The sequence below is a fragment of the Xyrauchen texanus genome, chromosome 13 (genome assembly GCF_025860055.1).
Source record: "Xyrauchen texanus isolate HMW12.3.18 chromosome 13, RBS_HiC_50CHRs, whole genome shotgun sequence".
Classification (NCBI taxonomy): domain Eukaryota; kingdom Metazoa; phylum Chordata; class Actinopteri; order Cypriniformes; family Catostomidae; genus Xyrauchen; species Xyrauchen texanus.
Window position 1 is genome coordinate 32,609,040 of NC_068288.1, and position 25,261 is coordinate 32,634,300.

Consider the following 25,261-nt stretch of genomic DNA (forward strand, 5'->3'; position numbering starts at 1 on the left):
ACTTGGCAATAAAGCTGATTCTGATCCTTGATGAAAACCTGCTCCAGAGAGCTCAGGACCTCAGACTGGGGTGAAGGTTCACCTTCCAACAGGACAACAACCCGAACCACACAGCCAAGATAACAAAGGAGTGGCTACGGGACAACTCTGTGAATGTCCTTGAGTGGCCCACCCAGAGCCCAGACTTGAACCTGATTGAACATCTCTGGAGAGATCTGAAAATTGCTGTGCACCGACGCTCCCCATCCAACCTGATGGAGCTTGAGAGATCCTGCAAAGAAGAAATGGGAGAAACTGCCCAAAAATGGCTGTGCCAAGCTTGTAGCATCATATACAAAAAGACTTGAGGCTGTAATTGGTGCCAAAAGTACTTCAACAAAGTATTGAGCAAAGGCTGTGAATACTTATGTACATGTGATTTATTTCGTTTTTTTATTTTTAATAAATTTGCAAAGATTTCAAACTTCTTTCACGTTGTCATTATGGGGTATTGTTTGTAGAATTTTGAGGAAAATAATGAATTTAATCAATTTTGGAGTAAGGCTGTTACATAACAAAATGTGGAAAAAGTGAAGCACTGTGAATACTTTCTGGATTTTTTTGCCTATCGAGTCAATTTTTTGGGGGGGTAATCAATATTATGCCACAAATGTTGTCGATTGAGCTTCACTTGTATTGAACCCGGAACATTACTTTAATGTGTTCAATGGACTTATTGATTTACTCGCCATTTTGCAATATTAACTGGGGTTATATTGTGCAATTTTTTTTTATCCATTCTTTTTATCGTATTAATTGCTGATTTTAACTCTTATCTCATGTTCTTTTGTATTTATTCCAAGATATTGTATTTAAGAATGGGGAAGTCATGGTTAATTTTATTCAGAAAATGGTTCTCAAATTTGCAGAGGCAGAAAACCGTCACTATACAAAATGGCTCATGATTGATTGTGTTTGGAACACATGGAGAAACAAGGTTGTTTGCACTACTTGAATGCCTAGGACTCCATTGTTGAATGAGGGGAGTTGGCACTGCTTTAGTACACAACAGTTCTAGTTTTTAGAAAGCTTTTAAATTACCTTGTTTTCATTTGCTCTTAACACCATTTATTTGCACATTTTGCACCTCCAACATAATAAAATAAAATTTGGAATGCCATTCCTGCTTCCTGGTGTGATCTCTACTTGTGACTGCATTGGTCCCTATAACACTGTGGCTGTTCTTTTACTTTTTTGGTCTTTATCATTCAGTAATGCACAGATGTAATGATTGATGTATGGCCTCATGAAATCAGAGTCTCTCCTCGAAATCCAAACACAAGTGGTCAAAAGAGACAACCAGGTGTAACGGCGATGTATCTTGCTTGTACACTTGTAAAACGCATCTTAAAATACCAGTGTGCACATGGCCAGTTGGGGACGAATGGTTGTGTAGTTGACTACAGTCCTGCATTGTGCACACCAGCGTGATGAAAAACAAGACTGAGCCGCAGAGTGCTGACTGCAAGTCAAGTAGTGTACGCTTGGCTTTAAGCAGAAACACTTGTGTCTCTAAGAAGCATGATTAGCTCTTGAGTGGGAGATTACATGGTGTCTCAACAATACATGTAAATGTGTTATGACTGAAGGGATTAAATAACACATATAGATAATTAACTAAACTAAACAATAAATTCAGACACAAGATACAGTATTACATACTTTTTATTTATAACAATGACTTTCAAATTAACAATGATTTTCAAAGTTCTAGATATATGAATGTATCTACTCACTGCGCTGATTTATATTTAATTAAAATGGGCTTGTTTTGGGAATACCTTTATAAATCACCATAAACATGATACAGAACAGCATTGTGGGTACCCTTGCCATGATAACCTTACACTTTGCCATTCCCTCAGTATGAAAGGGCATATTCATCATATCCAATTTAAGCCTTTATTTCATCATTCCATTGCTTATGTTTTTTTCTCTTGAGTTAACTGGTTATTTTTGTTCATTCCTCTCCATCTTCATCTTCTCCCTGGTCTCCACCCACCAGTAGGGCTGAATACTTACTGGCTGAACTAAATTGCTGTAGGGACCAAAAATACAAAGTTAGTTTATGTACAATGTATGTGCAAAAATTACTTGGGAATGGTGATGAACAAGTCAGAGTGGCAATATACCTAGTTTAGAAGTTTATAGAGGAGGTAGTTTTAAATACATAGCAAGTTAAACAGCAGTGGACTGAACCAGAGACTATTTAGCCCCGAGACTTGTATTAAATTGAATGTGGGAAACCAGAATGCCAAATATGGTGGATAGAGACACTGAAGTTCCACCTTACAGTTAAAAGAACCAATCACCTTTTAGACACAGACATCACCTGTCAATCAACTTAACACATATGTACATTAGCTGGACTGGCTGGGAATAATATATATATATACACACGCATACACACACTCACCTAAAGGATTATTAGGAACACCATACTAATACTGTGTTTGACCCCTTTTCGCCTTCAGAACTGCCTTAATTCTACGTGGCATTGATTCAACAAGGTGCTGAAAGCATTCTTTAGAAATGTTGGCCCATATTGATAGGATAGCATCTTGCAGTTGATGGAGATTTGTGGGATGCACATCCAGGGCACGAAGCTCCCGCTCCACCACATCCCAAAGATGCTCTATTGGGTTGAGATCTGGTGACTGTGGGGGCCATTTTAGTACAGTGAACTCATTGTCATGTTCAAAAAACCAATTTGAAATGATTCGAGCTTTGTGACATGGTGCATTATCCTGCTGGAAGTAGCCATCAGAGGATGGGTACATGGTGGCCATAAAGGGATGGACATGGTCAGAAACAATGCTCAGGTAGGCCGTGGCATTTAAATGATGCCCAATTGGCACTAAGGGGCCTAAAGTGTGCCAAGAAAACATCCCCCACACCATTACACCACCACCACCACCACCAGCCTGCACAGTGGTAACAAGGCATGATGGATCCATGTTCTCATTCTGTTTACGCCAAATTCTGACTCTACCATCTGAATGTCTCAACAGAAATCGAGACTCATCAGACCAGGCAACATTTTTCCAGTCTTCAACTGTCCAATTTTGGTGAGCTCTTGCAAATTGTAGCCTCTTTGTCCTATTTGTAGTGGAGATGAGTGGTACCCGGTGGGGTCTTCTGCTGTTGTAGCCCATCCGCCTCAAGGTTGTGCGTGTTGTGGCTTCACAAATGCTTTGCTGCATACCTCGGTTGTAACAAGTGGTTATTTCAGGCAAATTTGCTCTTCTATCAGCTTGAATCAGTCAGCCCATTCTCCTCTGACCTCTAGCATCAACAAGGCATTTTCGCCACAGGACTGCCGCATACTGGATGTTTTTCCTTTTCACACCATTCTTTGTAAACCCTAGAAATGGTTGTGCGTGAAAATCCCAGTAACTGAGCAGATTGTGAAATACTCAGACCGGCCCGTCTGGCACCAACAACCATGCCACGCTCAAAATTGCTTAAATCACCTTTCTTTCCCATTCTGACATTCAGTTTGGTGTTCAGGAGATTGTCTTGACCAGGACCACACCCCTAAATGCATTGAAGCAACTGCCATGTGATTGGTTGATTAGATAATTGCATTAATGAGAAATTGAACAGGTGTTCCTAATAATCCTTTGAGTGTATATATATATATATACATATACACACACACACACATTTTTCTTAGAGTGATCTGAGCTAAAGAAGCACAATTTATGATCCCATTTAAAATATGGTATTTGATTGTAATCTTGACCAACTATTTTAGAGATTCAAGCTTTCCCCATTTAAGTAGACAGGAGCTGTACTTTCACAATGGTTTTAACCAGAGAATAGCTGTATAGGAGTGCTTACAAGATGGCCGCTGAGTGGAATAACTTGCCTTTTGAAAAATATTTCCATTCTGCCCCTTTAAATTGCACTTCGCTCCCACCCACTCTCACTCAGTTTAGAACCTGGTCTTGCAATCTAGCATTATGAAAGCCTTCTATTCTTCCAGGGTTCCAATAGCTTAAGGCAACTTAGATTTAAGACTAAGACTTTTTTAAATGCCAATTTAAGACCATCTTTACAATAATTTTAATTTAAGAAAAAAAACCAACATCAATTACTTAGGGTTAGGGACCATTTTGCCCAAATGTTTATTAAAACATGACTTTTTTTCATCCAGTCAAAAAGTTAGATTATCTACTTCAAATGTTGAAAAATATTTAACACTTTCTAGAGTGGAACACGTGGAAAACAATAACATAAAACAACAATCAGTAAAAAGGTACAATTGGCAAAGAAATATAATTCTCATATTCATTATTTTCTTTAATGGTGGTATGCATTTAATGCATATTCAAAATACACAACTAAAAAAATAATAATGTGTCACTTAAAAAGTTGTAGGAATAAGTCTACAACTCCCTCATTTGACTTGTTTGATTGGCGTTTTGTCACTGTGTTCAAACACCACAGTAACTCTGCTTTCAATGTAGGTGTACACACAAATGTGTTTGCGATGAGGAGGGGGGAATGGCCAGGCCGTGAGGCCAGCGCTGAATCAGCTGATCATTGGGAGAGCGAGATGAAGGGGAGCCGGAGACACTAGTTCAAGAGAGTGTGTGTGGCCGCATGCCTGTCTGTGTCCTTATGTTGTTTCAAGTTAATTTATATAATTTAATTTTGTTTATTGTTCAGCTGGTTCCAGCCATCTCCTTGGTACTAACAACTGGGTTGTATCTTCTTCTGTCTGAGCATCCTGCATCACTCGATACAACCGATCATTTATAATTAAAAAATACGGATATGTGAGTGCAATGCGTGGCTGAAGGCATTGACCATCAATGACTTTCACTTGGTCAAACGCATACTTAAGTGTCTTGTCTCACATCTGCTCCAGAGGGAAATCCCCAGCAGGTATTCCCCTAAGGGCTGGGGAAGCTGAGGCTTCCCCTCCCTTAAGTCATATCGACACGGAGCTGACATAGGCAACCCCGTCAGCAAATTGCACACTCCACACCGTACCACTGTATTTCAGGACGCATCCACCGCCCCGACTATGCCGCTAAATGGTCATCTGCTAACTGCACTGCTTCATCCAGTGACGCTGGTCGGTGGCACTGGACCCACTTTGCAGTTCCTTTCGGTAGTTGGGAGATTAATCGTTCCAGTACCACAAAATGATGACATCCCTGAAGTTGCTGGGCTCCTCAGCCAGCACCCACCACCGGCAGATGTCACGGAGCTGTTGAGCGAAGGCAAAGGAGTGGCTGACCTCGCTCAGCAACAGGGATCAGAAACACTTCGGGATTGTGGCCAACCCACGGCAGGATGGCTTTCTTTAGCTTGGGGTACCTCAGGAGGTTGTCGACCAGGAGCTGTTGGGCCGTGAGTTGACCCTCCCCAGTCAACAGCAGTACAAGGTAGACTGTCCATTGTGCCCACAGCCATTCCAGAGCTTGGGCCGTATGCGTGAAGAGCTCCAAAAAGCCCTTCACCAGCATCACATGGGGGTTCGCTGCTGCCGGGGTCGTGGTGTGTCAGTCCTCTTCTTGGCCTCGAAGTGTTGTTGCTGCGGTGCATGCAGATCCAAGAGGGCCTGGTGTTGAGCCTGATGGATGCTTGCGAGGTATCAGAACACTTGCTACAGTGGCGAAGACGACACAATAGCAGTGTACCCTTTCTCCTTATCTTAACAGTTAAAGGTGGGCAAGGAGGTGGGAACCGACTGAAAAATAAACTTTAATTATATAAATTAACTTAAAACAACATAAAACTTAGGGACACAGACACACGCAGCGCGGCCACATGTGTCTCTCTCTCAAATTGGCGTCTCCGGTTCCCTTGATCTCGCTCTCCCAACTGATTCAGCACCGGCCGTGCAGCCTCACAGTTCAGCCACGCCCTCCTCCTCCTCACAGTGTTTTACCTACAATTTTTTTTATACACTCATTTTGTAGTTTACTACAAACAGTAGTCTTCATTTTTGCCATTACGCACCATAAATCTCAGCACAAATGACTACCTCTAATGTGTAGGCCTATGTTAAATGCCAAAGTCATCTTGGTTGCTTAGAAGTAAACATAACATTTGGGCATGTAAACTGTAGTGCTGAAATATTATGTTTACAGCATGTTGTTTACAAAGAAAAATTTAAACACTGACCACCTCTTAGTTTAAATATGGCTACAAATGCTGAACACACTTATAGAGAGAGCAGATATCTGCAAACACTCTGGTGTGATTATTTCAATGAATCACCAAGTCATATTTGTGAACTGATTCACTTCAAAATGATTAATTCAGAGAATCATATTAAGCTTTCCACTAAAAGGAACAAAGAAATGTATTTAACATACAGATAATTACATGGAAATGTCAATCATACCATGGAAAAATAAAGTTTTAAGTTAGTTAAGTAATTGTGAAAGGCCATATGATTATTTCAATTCATAATGCAGCCTTGATAGTTATCATACCAATGATTCAAGCTGTCAAAGCCTGCAGGTATCAAAGAATTTTGGCTAGTTTTCCCTTATCATATAAAGTGCTGCTTTTACAACTGTCATGTCCATAACAATGTTTTTTCCTCATTTATGTGAAAACGACAATGAATAAAAATGTAATATTACATAGGCATGCACCGATATTAATAAATTAATACTGGCTGTTACTGAAGCCGATCTTGCCACTTACCTTTGTCATCAGATCACAATTTGCTCAGGAATTGTGTACAAAGAGGTATAAAAGCTTTTGCTCTAACAAAAAGTAATTTCTATTGAACATGGATTTGATCTGCTAAACACATGACAGGCCAAAATGTTAAAGCCACAGTCAATGAAAGATAAACAATAAAAGAAATCATGCCTTTGTAACAGCACAAGATCTTATTGCAATTTCAAACGTAACTCAATAAATCATGCAGCCTTAATGGATATAATACCAACGTTTCAGAAGTCAAAGTTTGCTTTTTCAAAGTGTTTGGATGGTTTTACCTCATGTATAGGTACATTTCAAGTGTCACTTAACGACAGTTTTTCCTCATTACTGCGAGAATGATAAAGAATAACATTTTAATATTTCATGTTCTTCGGAGTGTCAACCCTTCTATATTCGGTGGCTATCATTTCTGGATTGTGCATTTGAATTTAAAGAGTTTTTACAACGTTTTTTCATATTGGCAGTGTCATACATAAACAGATTTGCCGATGGTTTTAATTTGGTCATTAATTGGTCATTAATTGGCTGATAAATATTGGTGCCTGATACATCGGTGCATCCCTAATATTACATGTTCTAAGGAGTGCCAACATTCTATTGCTATTATTATTTTATGATTTAGTGTTGGTCCATTTCATGTCATGGAGTGTTTCGTTTTGTTTTTTGAAACCCAGCCATATCATATATTATACAATATTAAATTATTTCTACCTTAAATTATCACACGATATTTTAAGGCTCTCTGATTAACTCACAAGCCCTTATGTCTCAAAGGAAACATTTAGTTTCTGTTTCTTGCATTTTTTCATCCCCACAGAAATAGAGTAGGTGGGCATCCTCGGTGTCAATACGTGTCATTATCACTGTATGAATGAACCCGCAATGAACGGACATTTGCCGTTACACGGCTGTTAAATTAAAGTGAAACTGGAGTACACTGAGTTCGCTATTAAATTTATACCTTAATACCGCTTTTATATTTTCGCTGGAGTTTGGCCCAAGCCTCTGTAGACAATGCGCACATCAGAGCGAGAAGCAGTTCCTCTTCATACACTCTCAAGAGAGCTGCTCTGGGTGACATCCACGGTGCGGTTCCATGAGACGTTCGAAGTTCAATGAGACGCATATGCATTTTTCTGCACGCTCATGAGACACAGAATGCAGAGAAAGACGAGAGGGAATACAGCTTCTTAATCGCCTGCTTTTTATTAAGTTAAAGGATCTTGATGCTTCGACACGACACAACTCAATCACTGGTAAGTGAAATGTTAATATTTACTCGCCAGTGGCTAATAACCGATTTACTTGTATTTGCGAGTGATTTACTCACTATGTGAGGCTGGTCTATGATTATACACACAAATGGTTTCAATATATTGGCAATAAGTAGTCAAAAATTTAGTCACCCACCACAACAAACCAAATGAGGTAAAGCAGATCTCTGGATTGAACCACAACCCTCAAGTGTAGGTGTTTGGTGGTTATTGCAATCAATCAATTTTTGTGTCTAATGCTACTTTCATTGATGACTGAGGAAAAGTGTTTAAGTTAATTTCTGATTAAGTATGAGATGTGGCATCAAGAATGGGTTTAGTACTCACAGGAGGAGCAGACTCTTCATATTTTTTTTGTCCTTGGCCTATCCTGGGCTCTCTCTCCTGTCTGCCCTCTTTCCTGTAAATCAAAACACATAAAAGTTGACCATTAAGAAATCATTATCAGGAACAAAAAACAGACGGTTTTTCATTTTGGTGTCAATATAAAGGGATATATGATATCTTAAATAGTGTTGTCATGGCAACACATTGTTATTATTACTTTCTTCTTATATTTGGATGTAAACTTAAACAGTGGTATCTCATGAATGCTAGGGAGTACAGACCTAAGCCTGGTCTATTTTTAAAGAAGTTTATTATGCAAGTGAAAGCAGTTTTTAAAGATAAATAAAGTTTATTGTACTGAAAATGTACTGCACAAGTTTTTATTTTTATATAAATAATATTTATAATAATTTATATCCTAAAAATATCAACTGAAATGTACAAATATTAGAAAATCAAAGACATAAGTCTAATTCAGTTCTGTTCTAAATGTTAGGTTGATATAAAAAAAAAAAAATGACCTTTTGGTAGCAAATTTCAGATGCAGTACTAGATGTGTCCAATAGAGTAGAACCAAGCTATATTGGTGAATGATTCACAAACTACCACACATACCACATAGACTGTGATGACACGTTTCCGCCTTATTTATCAGTGTACTATACATTTTCTAAATAGTGCTATATTACCCTGGAATTAGTTTTAATAACACATTTCCATGAATTACCACAGCTGAGAGTGGGTTTCGATTGCAGCCACTGAGACAGTAAATGTCATCATCTCCCATCTGACTTGCTTAATCCACTGCTCTCTATTTTTTTCCTGTTCTGGAAAGTAATTCAAATGTAATAGTGGATTTTTTCTTTTGATCTTGGAGCAAATGGGTAAGTGAAAATAATATTTGCTGTGATGTCCCATTCACTGCTGTCAAAGTTTACCCTGCAAACGTTTACTTCTGCGTTCCAAAAACCAGAGTGTGAAAAAGCTCTATATCTAAATAAACTGGAAGGAATTGGCATAAAACAAAAAGGAACCAAAGACACTTGTCTGATCATGTCCTGATATAAATTTGAGAATCTGTGCTTGAAGTGGGGTGGTACACAATACCTGCACTTCTGTAATTTACTCAACAGCGTATAGGTGTCCTGAAAATATATGCTACCTATCAGGATGTGCTACCAACGCTACAAATCACATTAGGGTTTGAGGTAGAGCTTAGTACAGCCTCACGCCTCTTTCACATCGCAAGCTTTAGTGAGACGTGAGGATAGCATCAGCTTAACTGCAGCTGCAGACTCGACAGGGCTTTCACTCTGGAAGTGTGTCTATAGCATCACAGCAGCTGCTCTATACAAAACAATACTGCGATTTCTATGTTACTAAGGTGAGTATTTATTTGAATAAAGATCATAACTTATAAAATGGTTATCAGGAGTGGGTCATTGATGAGTATTACAAACTTAATCATCGTGAAATCTGATTAACATGAAGAGGACGACCACATTTGCATCTAAAAGGTAAACTATAGAGCATTTTGTTCTTCCCCTCCACAATCAAACTGGTATCATCCATTGTTGAACATGAATGAGGTAAGTTCTGAATTTGCTGACGTCATAGTCTGTCACATGAATGTGTTTACAAGTGAATGCAAACTCTTCTGTGATTGGGTATTGCTGAAGTCTATAGACCTGTTCCATGTTAAATAGTACATAGGAGTTTTATAAATTGTAGTTTACTGTAGTTTTAAATGATAAACCACACGTCTGATTAAGATCTATAATTAACATGTTTGAAGTTGTTTAAATTGTTAAATCTCCTGGGATTTCTTTTCATGTGCTCTAATTCGTTCAGTATAAAGACACACTAGACTACTAATATATGCTTATTCTGTGCAATGTGTACTTTGTCAAATCACATACATTTTATCTATCAACAGAGCATGGACACTTTGAGCAGGAGCGACGCAGCAAAAATAGACTCTGAAGCAGTTCACACATTCTCCTTGAGCGTGAGTGGCGGTTCATATTGGTGTGTCTTCCGCGAGAAACAGCAGCGCCTCTGCACAGGAAATAAAGTTATCTATGTGGTCCTATGGCAAATTTTTTTATTTAATACGTTCGTAATAAGCTGAGATTATTGCTGCTTCAAAGACAACAGTGGGCAGTCACTTGCACTTCATCTTTATCAGCACACTTGGTTGCAGTTGGTTAATGTTGTCTAAACTGTACACTTATATACACAGAATGGCAATAGGTCCGGCAGTTAATTACTTCTTTATTTTATTGAGTTTACTTGCATGCAGACATATAAATGGTGTACTATAGCTTTGGTTTGAATCATTTTGATTTGCTTTTGAGTCTTTTCAATAATCTCCTGATTATTTTAGTGTTGTACTGCACCCAGAGCCGCTGAGCTCAGCATGAGACGCATAGCAAAAAAAGGCTCAATGCTGAAACTATCTTCTCACTGCCGCCTGTGTCTGGGATGCTTCACCTAATGACTCACGCTTGCAGTGTAAACTGTGTCATCTGTTAATATGCTCTCGTCTCACTACTAGAGGATTTGAGAACCCATTCCCGCAGCTCACACTATGCTTTGACTGGGCGGCTGACACTTCCAATGTGAATGCTCCAATCTGTTATTATTGATGTAGAAAACAAATGCACTGCTTACATGCTGATAATGCTTGTGATGTGAAACGGGCATTACACCATATCACACTATTTGATAGTTATGCTAGTAGTATATCCTGATGGGTATTATCTGACTGACAAGATTTTTAACACCTTTAATGCTGTTGCAGTATATACCGACATGTTCTCCCATGCCTTGACATGTGCTACCCACGTTTAGGCTTTACATATTGTTTTCACTGCTGGTAGCACATCCTAAGCAGGTAGCACAGATTGTAAGAACACCGGCAGTTTCTCTTGCATACCACCACTTCTCGGTGCCTCCCAGTATGATGTAATGTCTTAATTTAAAATCAGTGATTTGATGAGGCCAGACAATAACTTTTATCTGACCTTCAAAATTATAGATAAAATCATGGCTGTAAACATCCCAGCCCTCTCTATGCAAAAATCAGTGGGGAGTTTAACAAAACTCAACATGTGCAACAGCATAAGTGCTCATAAAGCTATCCATGGTCAAGTTCCAGATCGGAGCCCGCATGTTTAAGCTTGTCTGGGCATAGTTTAATTACATTTTGTTACAAAAAATTAACAAGCAACTTTTAGGTGAGCACATTTTATTGCATCTTATTCAATCAAATGTATTTATGCAAATTATTTATCCGCTGTTTGCTGTTAAAACTTCCATCCATCCATCGTCAACCGCTTATCCTGTGTACAGGGTCGCGGGGGGCTGGAGCCTATCCCAGCTAACATTGGGCGAAAGGCGGGGGACACCCTGACAGGTCGCCAGTCCATCGCAGGGCCACACATAGACAGACATACACTCATACTCACATCCACATCCACATCTAGGGCAATTTTTTTTTTTTTTTTGGAGACACCAATTAACCTAGCCTGCATGTCTTTTGGATGGTGGGAGGAAGCCGGAGTACCCGGAGAGAACCCACGCAGACACGGGGAGAACATGCAAACTCCACACAGAAAGGCCGGGGCAACCAGGGTTTGAACCCACGACCTTCTTGCTGTGAGGCGACAGTGCTAACCGCTGCACCACCGTGCCGCCCCTCTGTTAAAACTTCTGAATTAAAAAAAATGTCAAAGCTGTTACAGAAGTGATGTCAGCTCATATGCACAACCTTTTTTCACAAAAGATAAATCGATGATGAAAAATGAATCTTCAAAGAAAATATACAGGAAAATGTTACTAAATTATTTTCTGTAGTCCTCGTAAAAAATTATGTGAAGTGTCACTGAACAGCTTAAATCCTGACAGTGTTTACTTGTGTACAGGTGTGTGTTAGCTTTCACAGTTCTGAACATCATCAAATCAGTTTGTTCATAATTTCTTATGATTATTTATGATCTGCTCAAGTATATGGCTCCAAGGCTAATTTTCCCCTCATTAAATGTGAGAATAATAATAAAAAAGGAAAAACAGACATGATCTTTTCTCAGTTTTAGGCTACATTATTTTGTGTAAAAAGAGAGTTCTACATTAGATTGCCAATGTTCTCTTATGTGGGTGGATATGGTCAAAGATAAGAGTTAAGCATGTCTAAATATTCTTCCTCAGATGTCATTTTCATTATATACCCCGTGTAATGTAATTACATACTATTTTAACATGAATAAATGCATAATGTTAACGGTTTTATTTTTTGTTTAGTAAGATAAGTTTAGTCTTGGGGGCTAATCACATCGGTTTGACTATTTTGAGTCACGGTCATAGCGCCACCATCTGGCAGCACGAAGTGTGGCTCTTACAACGGACTTTAAAAAGGTCCTCTTAGATTTACCCAAATTGCTTTAAAATAGTTTAGAATAATGTAAAATGCATGTGTCCATCTTGCACTGTTTTACAAATGCCACCAGGTGGAAATGGAACAGCTGTGCTTGGGCCAGTCATCGCTGCTTGCAGCTATATTTATACATACAATAGTTGTTAAAAAGGTCTTCATTCAGACAATGCGACATACACAACAGGCAAGAAATGTGTGATGCTGTTTTCTTCAGGATCAAAGCACATGGTTAATTTTTTTGGGCAACATGAAGTGGTGTAGTTCCAAAAATGTTCTGCCCTTTGGCCTTTAATTTCATGAAAATATTATCCGAACAAAATTCACTGGTTATAACCGTTACCAGCATTTTAAAATCATTTTTCACTCAACAATTGAAAATCACTTTGTTCCGGTTTTTGGCTATGTTTTGCCAAACATCTCATTCATATTTGGTTTTCATTCCTTGAACCATTTTTAGTCCCTGGTCATTATGTGCAAATGTCAAGTGGGTAACATGATGTTATGTCTATGTATTCATTTAAATTTGAATTCAGATGCATTAGTGAAGTCCACCTCACCTGTCTGCAGGTTCTCTTTGTTTTTCTTTATTTGGGACCTCAACTCCTCTACCCCACCCCCCTCCTCTCCCAGCTACTATTCCTCCTCTTCCCTGAGGTACACCTTTATCCCTTCGAGCCCCATCAACTCGGTTTTCATCAACTAAAGAGAAGGAAAGCAGTTAGAATACACCTTCCTATTCAACTTGCTAATCTAATGTTGTACTGTTAATATGGGGACTTTTACCTTTGCCTGATACTCTCTCCTCTGTTGATCTGGAGAAACCAAGAGTGGAGAAGACAGAAGACAAAAAGTAAAAAAAATTAATAATTATTTGTGCATTTTGACTACGCAAGTACTCAACAGATAAATCAGATAAGTAATTTGCATGTGATGGAGTGGACTGGGTTGCATCAGTGTTTTGCACCACAAGCACCATGTGTTTTTAAATACTTTTATTTAAAACATGTGTTCCGTTCCATTCCATCAGTTGTGCCCAGTATAGCAATTTTAAAACACTGTGTATGACCCCTAATCCTCTCAATACGTGGAGTTGTTGCCCCAACTCTATATATCCCATATATCCACACAATTAAAAAAGTGGAAAATGCAGTTACAGTGTTTTCATGATTTATCAATGTTTTCAATTACTCATGCCAATTCCTACTTGTACTTCATCATTGTGTGTTTGTGTTTGCATTGGTGTACTCCATTTTGCATTAATTTGTGAGAATCTTACCTGCTGTGAACAGGGGCACTTTTGCTGCTAGGGGACACTGATGGCACATCCCTCTCATTAGTGCCACCCCCTGAACTGCGTTTGACCCAGGCATTTTCTTTAGGGGGAGGAGCTGGCATCACTTTTAGTGGGAGCCCTCCCTGTTTGGAAGATGGTGATGGAGATGCGGGAGAGACTGACTCATCCTCCTGGCCACTGAAGACTTCATTCTCTGAATGTTCACCATCTCTACATCTAGATCCTGAACATACAGATATTCAAATATTTAACGCTGGTAATCACTGGCAGTAACTAACAAGATTAAGAGGACTTTTTGAACAGAAAAATGGCATTTTAACATGACATTTGACAAAGACAAGTATCGGACAGCAAACTAGCAAAAACGTTAAATGCTTTTTATCTGCAGCATATTTGCGTAAATTGAGGCCTAGATTAAAATGAAATGTAAACTCTCAGACTCACATACTTGTAATTACTTACATTGATTTGAAGAATGTACACATGCTACCTTTAGGATTTGATGATTCACTTCCTGTGCGTTCACGCTCCCTAGATGGCTCCTCACTCCTCCAACTTGTCTCTCTGAAAAAAGAAAAGGAAACTCAGCCATTAATCATCTTGTGTCTCTTATTTACTTCTTTCATTGCCATTTAAACTACTTTTTTCATAGACACAGGATGTTTTTGAGCTGTGTTGAATTTTTCTATTTTCTCCTTCCCCTTTGTCAAACTGTCCATCCACCGCTCTCACCGGTCACGTGGACGTCTCTCTGAGGGCCTGTTCTTGTCCTCCTCCAACTGTCTCTGCAGTCGTTCTTGTTCTTTCTTCAGCCTCTCCTCAACCTCTCGCTCCTTGGCGGCCGTGTCCACAGGTTTGGCTGCCCCAAATATAGAGGAAGCCCTGCTAGGATTTGCTGTGCTGCTCTGGGGAGACACACTTCCACACTGTTCCTCCTCTTTTGGGATGCTCCGTGGCTTCAAGTTTAGTTTGGGTCTCTGAAGATTGCCTGGAACCAAAAATGCAGACATTAATGGTAGTGCATTCACAAATAGCTTGTACTATTAGTCTCTAGGGAAGGAAAGACAACTCTACGGAAGTAAAATTCTGACCTTTACATATTTCTAAAATGACTTTCAGGCCAAGTCCACACTATAAGACTAAAGCTTGTCGGCGTTTGATGTTTTAAGTCTGTGACAAAAAGCTTCAAATCATAGCCAACACGCTCTTCTAGTTTGTGAATTTGTGAGACATGCAACGGCTAGCTACAGAAAAATTTTAGGTCCTGTTGGGAGAATTATTTTATAATTGATGCTCCTAGTCTAATCAAACAGAAATCAAACTGTAAAGCACCATTCACACCCCCAAATGACACTGTCACTAGACTCTGAGATCCGGGTCGCTGGTGGGCGTTGATACTTCTGTCGCTATAATGTTATTAGTGGACTGCACGTCTGGCCATAGTAGCTTTGGGAATTCTGATTACAGATTATACTGTTGGTAAAACTAAGATATGATTCTAATTTGACAAGGAATTATTTCTATTGATAGATATATACATCTGAAGTCTGAATCAAACTTACTCTGAGTGCCATCACGGTTTTCCAGGCATCATTTATATTAGGCAATATCCATGTGTGTTTATAGACAAATTATATAGATATGATAAATGATGTGATACCACTCACAGAAACTTTTTAACTCCATTTGGCCTACACTTGACTCCAGTATCTCACACTCACAGCAGACTGGTGACGTGAGCTCCACTGTCTTCACTCTCATTGGTAGACGCTCCTGAATGTTGCTTGTCATTCACATAAAGTTAAACTTTTCTCAATCGTGTCTTTTCGAATGCCATGGTGACTTCTGTCACCAATGGTCATTCTTGCTTGTGTCGCCGGATGTCGCTCTCTTTTTGAAAATAAAAGGGATTGTGTCGCTTTGCTGCTCGATGTAGTTCGCGGTGTAAATGGGGCTTAATTCTTCAAATGTGAGTAGAGAAACAAGCTTTAATCTTTTGGAACAATGTCTTATTATAATGCTAGGGTTAATTTTTTGCACCCTCTCCCTCAAGTACCTCTCTCTTCTCGTCCATCATCCCTCCTGTCTGGACGTTCTTCTCGGTCCCCATAGCGATCTCCATCTTTTCGGTCATCAAAATCACGTCTGAAGCCGCTACCGAACCCTCGTCGTCCTCCACCACGTGAGTCATAACCTAGAGATCACATGACCACAGCTTTACTTACAGAGCAGACAGCTATAAACTTAATACATTCACAGCAAAAGTTTAATATTTTTTTGGAACACATTTTGGAATTCAAATGTGATGTGTGAATAAGAAAAATTGTTGCCCCCAAAATTAAAATTGTCATCAGCCTCAGTCCCCATTCACTTTCATTGCATACAATTTTCCATACTTTTTTAATTAATTGATGTCAATGGGGACTAAAATGTCCTATTGTGTTCCACAGAAAAAAATCATACGAGTTTGGAACAATGTGAGAGTGTAAATTATGAACATTTTCATTCTGGATAAAGTATCCCTTTAAGCCCACAGCTGAAAAACTAAAACAACTCCAACCTCCACGATCGTAGTCTCTGCTACCTCTGTCGTAGTCTCTGCTACCCCTGTCATCATAGCGATCTCTACCACTGTATCGATCTCGACCACTATCATACCGATCATCACGCCTTGGAGCATCTCTGAATCGATCTGACTCATAGCGATCACGTGACCCTGCAAAGGAGACACACCAAGGTGTTACACAAAATATGCATGCACAAGTTCAACCAATTGTGTTAACACGGTCAAGTCAGAGAAATTTGAGCTGATATACATTTAGCCTTCATTCCCACAACATCAATATTTTCCCCAAACTTTTTTAGATATATCTATCACAGCAAAGATCTGGCAAGTCACTCTGATTCATGAAACTAATTGCAAATTCTATACCTCAGCAAGAACAAATTAGCATACAACTTCACAATAAATTATTCTGCTCAAGCAGTCTTCTTTGCTCTAAAGAAAAGAACATTTGAACATATTTCATAGTATTAGAGGGATTTGCAAAAAAAACTCCAATAAACCAAAGACAAACCACTCCATTGTTTCTGAGGAAAGTGACTTTTCAGGTTTCTTTTCAAAACTTGTCCAGTGCCCTCAACAAGTATTTGGACAGTGAGACACTTTTCATAATTTGGCTCCGTACTCCAACCCAATGGATTTTAAATGATAATCAACCAATAGGTGATTGAAGTTGAGACTGTCAGCCTTAATTTGAAGGGTTTTAACAGCACGCTTTATACACAAACCCCCATTTTCAGGGGATCAAACCTAATTGGACAAACTAACATTCATAAATAAACTGATCATATTAATACTAGTGAGTCACAGCTATTGAAGTATATTCTACTTCTTTGCCTTGAAAAATTCTTAGGTTGCTTTCACAGTATGTTTTGGTCACTGCCCATCAGAACTAAAAAGTACCGTCCTCTCAGATTTGCAGCATTTGGCTGAATCTGAGCAGAAAATATAGTCATAAACACATCAGAAATCATCCTGCTGCTTCTGTCAGCAGTCATATAATCAACTAACACTAGTGGCCCATTACCATTGGCAGCTATACAAGCCCATACCATAACACTGCCTCCACCATGTTTCACAGTTGATGTGTAAAACTTTGATCATTCTCCATACTATTCTCTTCCCATGATTTTGATACAGGTTCAACTTAGTTTCATCTGTCCAAAAAAAAAAAAGTGTTTTTTCTGGCAGTCTAATCTGTCCATCCTACTCTTGAGGCTTACATGTGGTTTGCACCACCTGGTAAACGCTGTGTATTTACTTTCATAAAGTCTTCTATTGATTGTAGACTTTGACAATAATACGCCTACCTCCTGGAGAGTTCACCTAATTTGCTTGTAAATCCCTTCATATTTAAGACGACAGTCTGCACTTCAATAATATACTGATTGCTTAATTTCAAATCCATTGTGGTGCAATACAGAGCCAAAATTACAAAGTGTCTCACTGTTCAAAAACTAATGGAGGGCGTTGTAAAAGCTACAGTTCAACATTTATCCACCTAGACTGCACAATTTCAGTACATATCTGTGTAACTTACTGTCTCCAAAACCCTCATCTCTGCGTGGGCCATCATCCTGTTCCGAACTCGGCCGCGCCCTCCAATCAGAATCAGTCTTATCAGGGCCACTGTCCATCATTCGACCACGATCCGATCCCGATCCCGGTCCCGCCCTTGCCCATTATCTCTTTCTGCAGGAAATAGAAGACTCGATTTTAGAATAAGTATGCGCCCAAAAATAATTATATCACAGAGGCCTGGAGTGAACAATGTGAAGGAGTTTCTTTGTCACCCATTTACCTTTGTCATTGGATTGGTCTGCAATATCCACCCGAATGCGCCTGTTCCCGAGATTCTACACAAATGCATTTAATTAAATGTTATTTGAAAGGAAAAGGAGAGTTTGCCAGCTATTTGTTCAGTACTTCAGTGATGACCCACCTCTTCATTTAGAGTAAGCGCACGCAAGAATGATTCGACATCTTCAAATTCAGCATAACCAAAGCCCTTGAGCCTCTCTGGGTTACTAGGCTCCCTTGGTAAACGCACAGAACTGATCTATAAACCGGACACAAAACACATACAGTTACACACAACTCTTAAAGGCCTAATTTATTTTCAATCAAGCAAGACACAAACTGTTACAAATTCAGAAAGTGAGAATTGGCTCCCTGGCAAACCATGAGTTGGAATTTGAAATGACCACGTGCAACAGGATGCTGAACTGGAAATACAAACGGAGGAATTCACTGAATTGCAATTCAAAGAAATGGAACAGCCATAAGAGGAATTTCATTAGTCCAACAATAATTACATCAATAATTTTGACTAATAATTAAGCTTTTGCAATGCCATATTTACATTAATAATTTTTAGCAATAATTACGGATATTTAGTCGATGATCTGCAGAATAGATTTGCTCAACACATTGTTTATGTCTTGTGGCTATACTTTGAAACCGTGAGTATTTTAATGTTTACAGACTGGCCCCATTCACTTCCATTGTAGGTGCCTCACTGTAACAACAGTATTTGCTTACAGAAAATGTGCAACAAATTGGAATAATTTTAGTGGTAATCAACATAATGCTGTCGATTGGCAATATTGTTTGCCTTCAAATTTAAGAATTTGGGATGAATTAGGGCATTCTGGGAAATAAAGTATTATAATAAGGATATATATATATATATATATATATATATATATATATATATATATATACACATACACACACACACACACACACATTTGTGGCCAAACATATTGACCCCCTTGGTAAATATGAGCAAAGAAGGCTGTGAAAATTAAGTATCGTTTATCCTTTTGATCTTTCATTCAAAATATTCACAAAAATCTATCCTCTAATGGATATCAAACAATTGCAAACACAACACAAGTTTTATCAAAAAACAAAAATTGTGTCAACCATATGTGTGGCACAATTATTGGCACCCTTTTATTCAATACTTTACTAAAAATCCACCACCATACTTAATTGTGGGCATGGGGTACTTTTCCAAAAAAGCTCTATTTTTGTTTTATCTGACCATAAAACCCGGTCCCATTTGAAGTTCCTGTAGTGTCTGGCAAACTGAAGATGCTGGAGTTTGTTGTTGGATGAGAGCATTTTTTGATGATCAAGGTGACATCTGATTGTAGTTCTGGAGACTTTCTGACCCCAGGACGTACACCTTGGAGAATTTTTGGCCAATCCTCTTTAGCGTGCATGGAGACAATATAGACACACGTCCGCTTCTAGGCTATTCATAACATCTTCAGTTGATTGGAACTTCTTAATTATTGCCCTGATGGTGGAAATGGGCATTTTCAATGCTTTAGCTATTTTCTTTTAGCCTCTTCCCATTTTGTGAAGCTCAACAAACATTTTCTGCACATCATAACTATATTCTTTGGTCTTATCTATTGTGGTGGATGACTAAGGGAATTTGGCCTGTGTGCTACCTCATATTAATACCTATATGAAAAAAGGAAGTCATGAATGAACAATTTCATGTTCCTAGTCACACAGGTGTACTAAAAAGTTTAAACTATGAATGGGAATATACTATATATTTTAGTATAGGGGTGCCATTAATTGTGGCTAACATGTTTTGGAGAAAAATATTTAATTATGAGATTTTCCCCCCCTTTCAATTAGTTTACTTCAAATAAAGGTTAGATTTGTGTAAATATTTTGAATGAGAACTCAAAAGGATAACCAATAAAAACATTTTTCACAGCCTTCTTTGCTCATATTTACCAAGGGTGCAAATATTTTTGGCCACAACTGTATATATAATTCCTATAGGTTGCATTTCAAACATTAATTGATGCCATCTAGTGTTTCTGGCAATACCTTTTATTATGGTTAATTCATACTGAAAATAAATGTATTATTAAAAACTAAACTCAGAGCAGTTCTATACATTTCTTACTATTAACTTAAATTGTAATTTGAATTACAATTCTGCATCCTGTTTGCAAATTAAGTGAATTCAATTGAATTGGAATTTAAAAGGCATTCTTAAATCAATTAATTTTTAAATGGTGCACAACCTGGTTATCCACATATACATTTATAAACATGACGATACCACCACTGACCCCAAGTCCCCTAAAGAAGTCTTTGATAGATTCCTCGCTGACATCGTATGGCAGGTTACCAAGGAAGGCTGTGTAGGGTGGGCCGCGTGGTAACCGAGAGCGGTCAATGTTTGGCTCCCGTGCTGCACGGGGCGCAGTTGGCAGGATGGAGCGGTCAATCGGAGGAGCTCGATACACATCCTCCACGGTATGCCAGGAGGTCGAAACTACAGAAGGGAGAAAGAACAAGAGATGGAAAAGACGACAGAATAAGAGAGCAGGCTGGATGCCAATTTAATTCTATTGTCTTCACTTACATAACAAAAAACATGAGATCTGTCTATTATGGATTACGTTGCATGCGGAGGATATCAGAATATGCAGTTTCATGATACAGTAGGCAAACAATCCCAAGATGACCTACTGCAACCGCTGAGATTCTGTAGTGCGCAACTTACTAGTTGATCATTTAAAATGCCACAAGACACAGGACCTCAATTCAAAAGGTTAAAAAAAGATGTCTGCTCTTAACGTAGAGTTCACTGACCTCAAGATTCGATTACGATTCAAAGGGTAATGATTAGATTATAAAACGATTCTCGATGCATCTTGTCCTTCCATATCTTTCTTTTTTCAGTTTCTTCAAAATTTATTTTTTACTCTCTATTTTTTCCATTTCAGCTTTTGTTTAACAGCTGTTTTAAAAATCAGAATGAGTCACATTACATAAACTGGCCTTTTACATTCCGTATGAGCAGTGAACACAACATGGAACATCCACAAGATTAAATAAATTGTTCAATAGTTTAAAAGAGTATCTCAGTTTTTCAGTTTCTTTCTTTTGAACCGTATAAAAGAAAATCTCTTAACAGCACAAAAAATATATTGGTTTGCCATCAAAACACACTGAATGCTATTACTTCAACTGATTATATTATTATTATTAAGCATTGTACATAATTTAATAGTATTTAATTATCATTTAAAATTAATCCATGTCATGCTATTCATTTACATTTTTAAGCACAAATGGAAGTTGCTGGTCCAGCATGAGAGATATATATAAATCTGAGTGCGGCAGTCAGCTTCTCCTCTCCTCACCTGCACAGGTGATAGTAAAGCGGTTTAAATAGCGCAGTTGTTGCTTCAGAAATGTATCAAGCATCCCGTATGCACTGTTCAATCAGCTTGTTCTGCGTGTAGAAGATAAAACCTTTATCATCAGGTGTGTGCACTGTCCTGACAAGCGAGTGACCACCAATGACAAAAGCCAATGAAATGGAGATTGCGCAAGAGTAGAGAAAGGCCTCATCATTATTTTCTTCTGTGTTTCCCCTGTTGTGTGCAAAACAGTGCAATTATGGGTGCAAGCTCGTCTTTCATGTTGTTTGGTAGCTTCTTATCACAAATAAAGTCTCCCGTTGTTATGTGCATTTGTGAAAGAATTTCAGGATTGTAGTTTCATTCGGGCACAAATTATTGATACACAAATCATTGATACAGCTGGTCTGCAAACAGTCGTGTTTGTGCACTTGACTTTAGTGTATGCCCTTAACTTGCATCTTTGTTTCCACATCTGTCTTTGGCACGCACCACTGCTTTGCAGTGATTTAAACTGAACTCAGAATCATTAGAGTATGAATCGCGATGCATCGCTGAAACAAATTTTTCCAACAGCTCTACTTGATGGCTGAAAGACATTACAAATATGATGCAGCTACTTATGTACCTTGCCATCTCAGAATATGGTTTCAGTGATCAGATCACAAGATGCATTGGATAACATTTGCACCTGTCCACTTACGCTCGGCTCACCTGAGATGGACTAGACATCTATGGGCCAGGAATACCATTGTCCTCTTACTCACCATCTCCATCCAAGTCATCAGTTTCATCTGCCCAGCTGGAGGTCTTTGCAGCGGGGTAACTGGGCGGTGCATTGCCACTGCTATCATTCGCAAGGAAGTCATTCAGGGTCAGGGTCTTTCCCTTCTTCTTATTCTTCTTAGCTAAAGCATAATAAACAATTTCATCATCAGATTGTTTTAATGCTCCCTTACTTTAAATGCCACATTGTCATATGGCGACACAGATAACTGCAAAGCATGACTGTGCAAAAATTGATAGGGTTATTCAAGAGTCATCCTCTAAGTTTAAACAACCATTAGTTTATCGACCAAGTACAGTCTGTTTGTTTTGACTGTAGGCCAAATGACATTGCACATGAAATGCAACTTTACGCCTCGAAACACCCTCCATTCGATTTCATGACACCCAGAATGTTAATAATATATTTTACAGAACTCAGATGCAGGGGTGAGCAGTGATACAAAGTGTGCAAAAGGAGCATTGATGACACTGAAAATGTATAAACATTGAAAAGCCTAAGCTGGTTTTAGGTGGTTTAGCTGAGAGGCCAGCTGGTCTCCAAGGTAAGAGACCAGCTTGTGCTGGTTTCAGTGTTTTCTATTCAGAAGGATAATCAGGATAAGTTATCTTTCTGAAACACAAATATCTAGTTATACAAGCCTTAGAAAAATGTATCTATTATTTTAAAGGGTTTAGACTAAAGAACGTTTAGTGCACGTTCGTGTCCACTCACGTGGTGATCTTCCGTCCCTCCTCTGGATCATACTGCGCATGCACGCCAGGCACGGGTTTTTAGCACTATCTAGAATTTCACGTACTAACATTTACCATAACAACCAAACTCTCGTACATTAACCGTATGATCTACACAAAAGTACACGAAATCATCCGAAGCTCAATTATTAGCCTGTCTCTTCTTAAAACTCGGAGGAGGGCAAAAGAGACGAGCTACATGATTTGGTCGCTAGCAAACCGGCTAATTCGTTTGGCCATAACGCTTCCCCCCGTACAACGAATCCTTCGTGCTTTTAATGTATTTTCTCAATATATTTAGCTGTGTAATTTTTGGAAATAGACCACTGTGAACACGATAATCATTAAGATTGAGCGCATAAATGTTTTACAACTTGTTTAGAGCTGTTTCGCAAAGAAGCATACAAATGAAGGCAGAGCGCAAGAGCGCACAATTCTCACCTGACGCCGCCATGTTGGAGAGTGGTAGACTCCCGGATGAGTGCGTCAGAGATTTGTCACGAGGGCAGGCAGCACGTACAATCTCTTGTATCACAAATGTCACTTTGTGAGGACGTACAAGCGGGTAATGTAAAGTTGACATTAAAACATATTTGGAAACTGTGTCTAAATGTAAAAATCTATTAAGATTTTTTTTCATGTAATTTTCATGTCATTGCTGCCAATATGTGTTAATTTCAGGGATTTTCAGTAGCCACATACATTTGCAACAGCCTATACCAGCTGTCTAAGGCCAATAGCAGGGAAACACCCTGGACAGGTGGCAAGTCCATCACAGACAGATACATACACACTCTTACCTACAGGCAATTTATAGTCTCCAATTAATTTAATCTGCATGTCTTTAGACTGTGGGGGAAACCAGAGCACCCTGCACAAACACAGGGAGAACATGCAAACTCCACATAGAAAGGCCTGGTTGAGCTATGTCTTGAATCCAGGAATGGGTTGCTAGAGTTATGCTATGAGATAATGCTATGAGGCGACAGTGCAACCCACTAAGCCACCATGCTGCCAAATAGACACCACACAATAAAATGAAAGTGAAACAATAATGAAAGAATGCTTTGGTGCATGCATGACCTTGAGACCGTCCCCTAAAGGATCACTGTGGAGTTTCAGCACAGCACTTGTCAAAAGTTATAAAGTTTCAGTCTACTCCTAGCTATACAATCCTACTCCTAGCTATACAAATATTTATATACCACTTTATAATTTTTTGTACCACTACTTGCAGCTATACTTTGAACTTTCTGAACACTTTAGAACGAGATACAAGACAAAATAATACCAAATTACACGCATCATCCTGGTCAAAATGTACATACCCTTGGTTCTTAATGTAGTGTGTTGCCTTCTTGAGCATCAAATGAATATTTGCACCCTTTATAATAGTTATGTTTGAGTCACTTAATTGTCAACATCATAAAGCTACTGTTGGGAAGAACTAAAATGTGCAGGGAATCCAAGGAATGTGCAGTACCTGAAGGATTATTTTAAAGAACAGTGAGTAGCTTCACTGCTCAGGACAAACCAGAGACTCAACTATCACAAAATAGACAAACGGTCATTGATCATGACGGACGCAACACACGATTAAGAACCAAGGGGATGGATTGAACAGAATAATGTGTGTAAATTCAGTTATTATTTTAACTTGTGGAATAAATGCTTTTTTTTTTTTTTTTTTTGCCAAATAGCTTCACCAGGGTGGGACTAAATAAATTAGATTTACATTTTTTATCGATCCTCTTATTAAAAAAAAATTAAAGATAACCATCTTGCAGATTCTGCAAGGCAATGCAAACTTATGCAATCAATATATTATATTATATATATATATATATATATATATATATATATATATATATTATATATATATATGTGTGTGTGTGTGGTGTGTGTTTTAAAAAATAATTGCATAAA

General features: G+C 38.6%; 1 pseudogene; it reads right to left on the bottom strand.

Annotated features, from left to right (window-relative positions):
• Positions 1-1,686: 1,686 nt before the first annotated feature.
• LOC127654129 (eukaryotic translation initiation factor 4B-like) lies at positions 1,687-23,806 on the bottom strand (annotated as a pseudogene).
• Between the last annotated feature and the right edge of the window lie 1,455 nt (positions 23,807-25,261).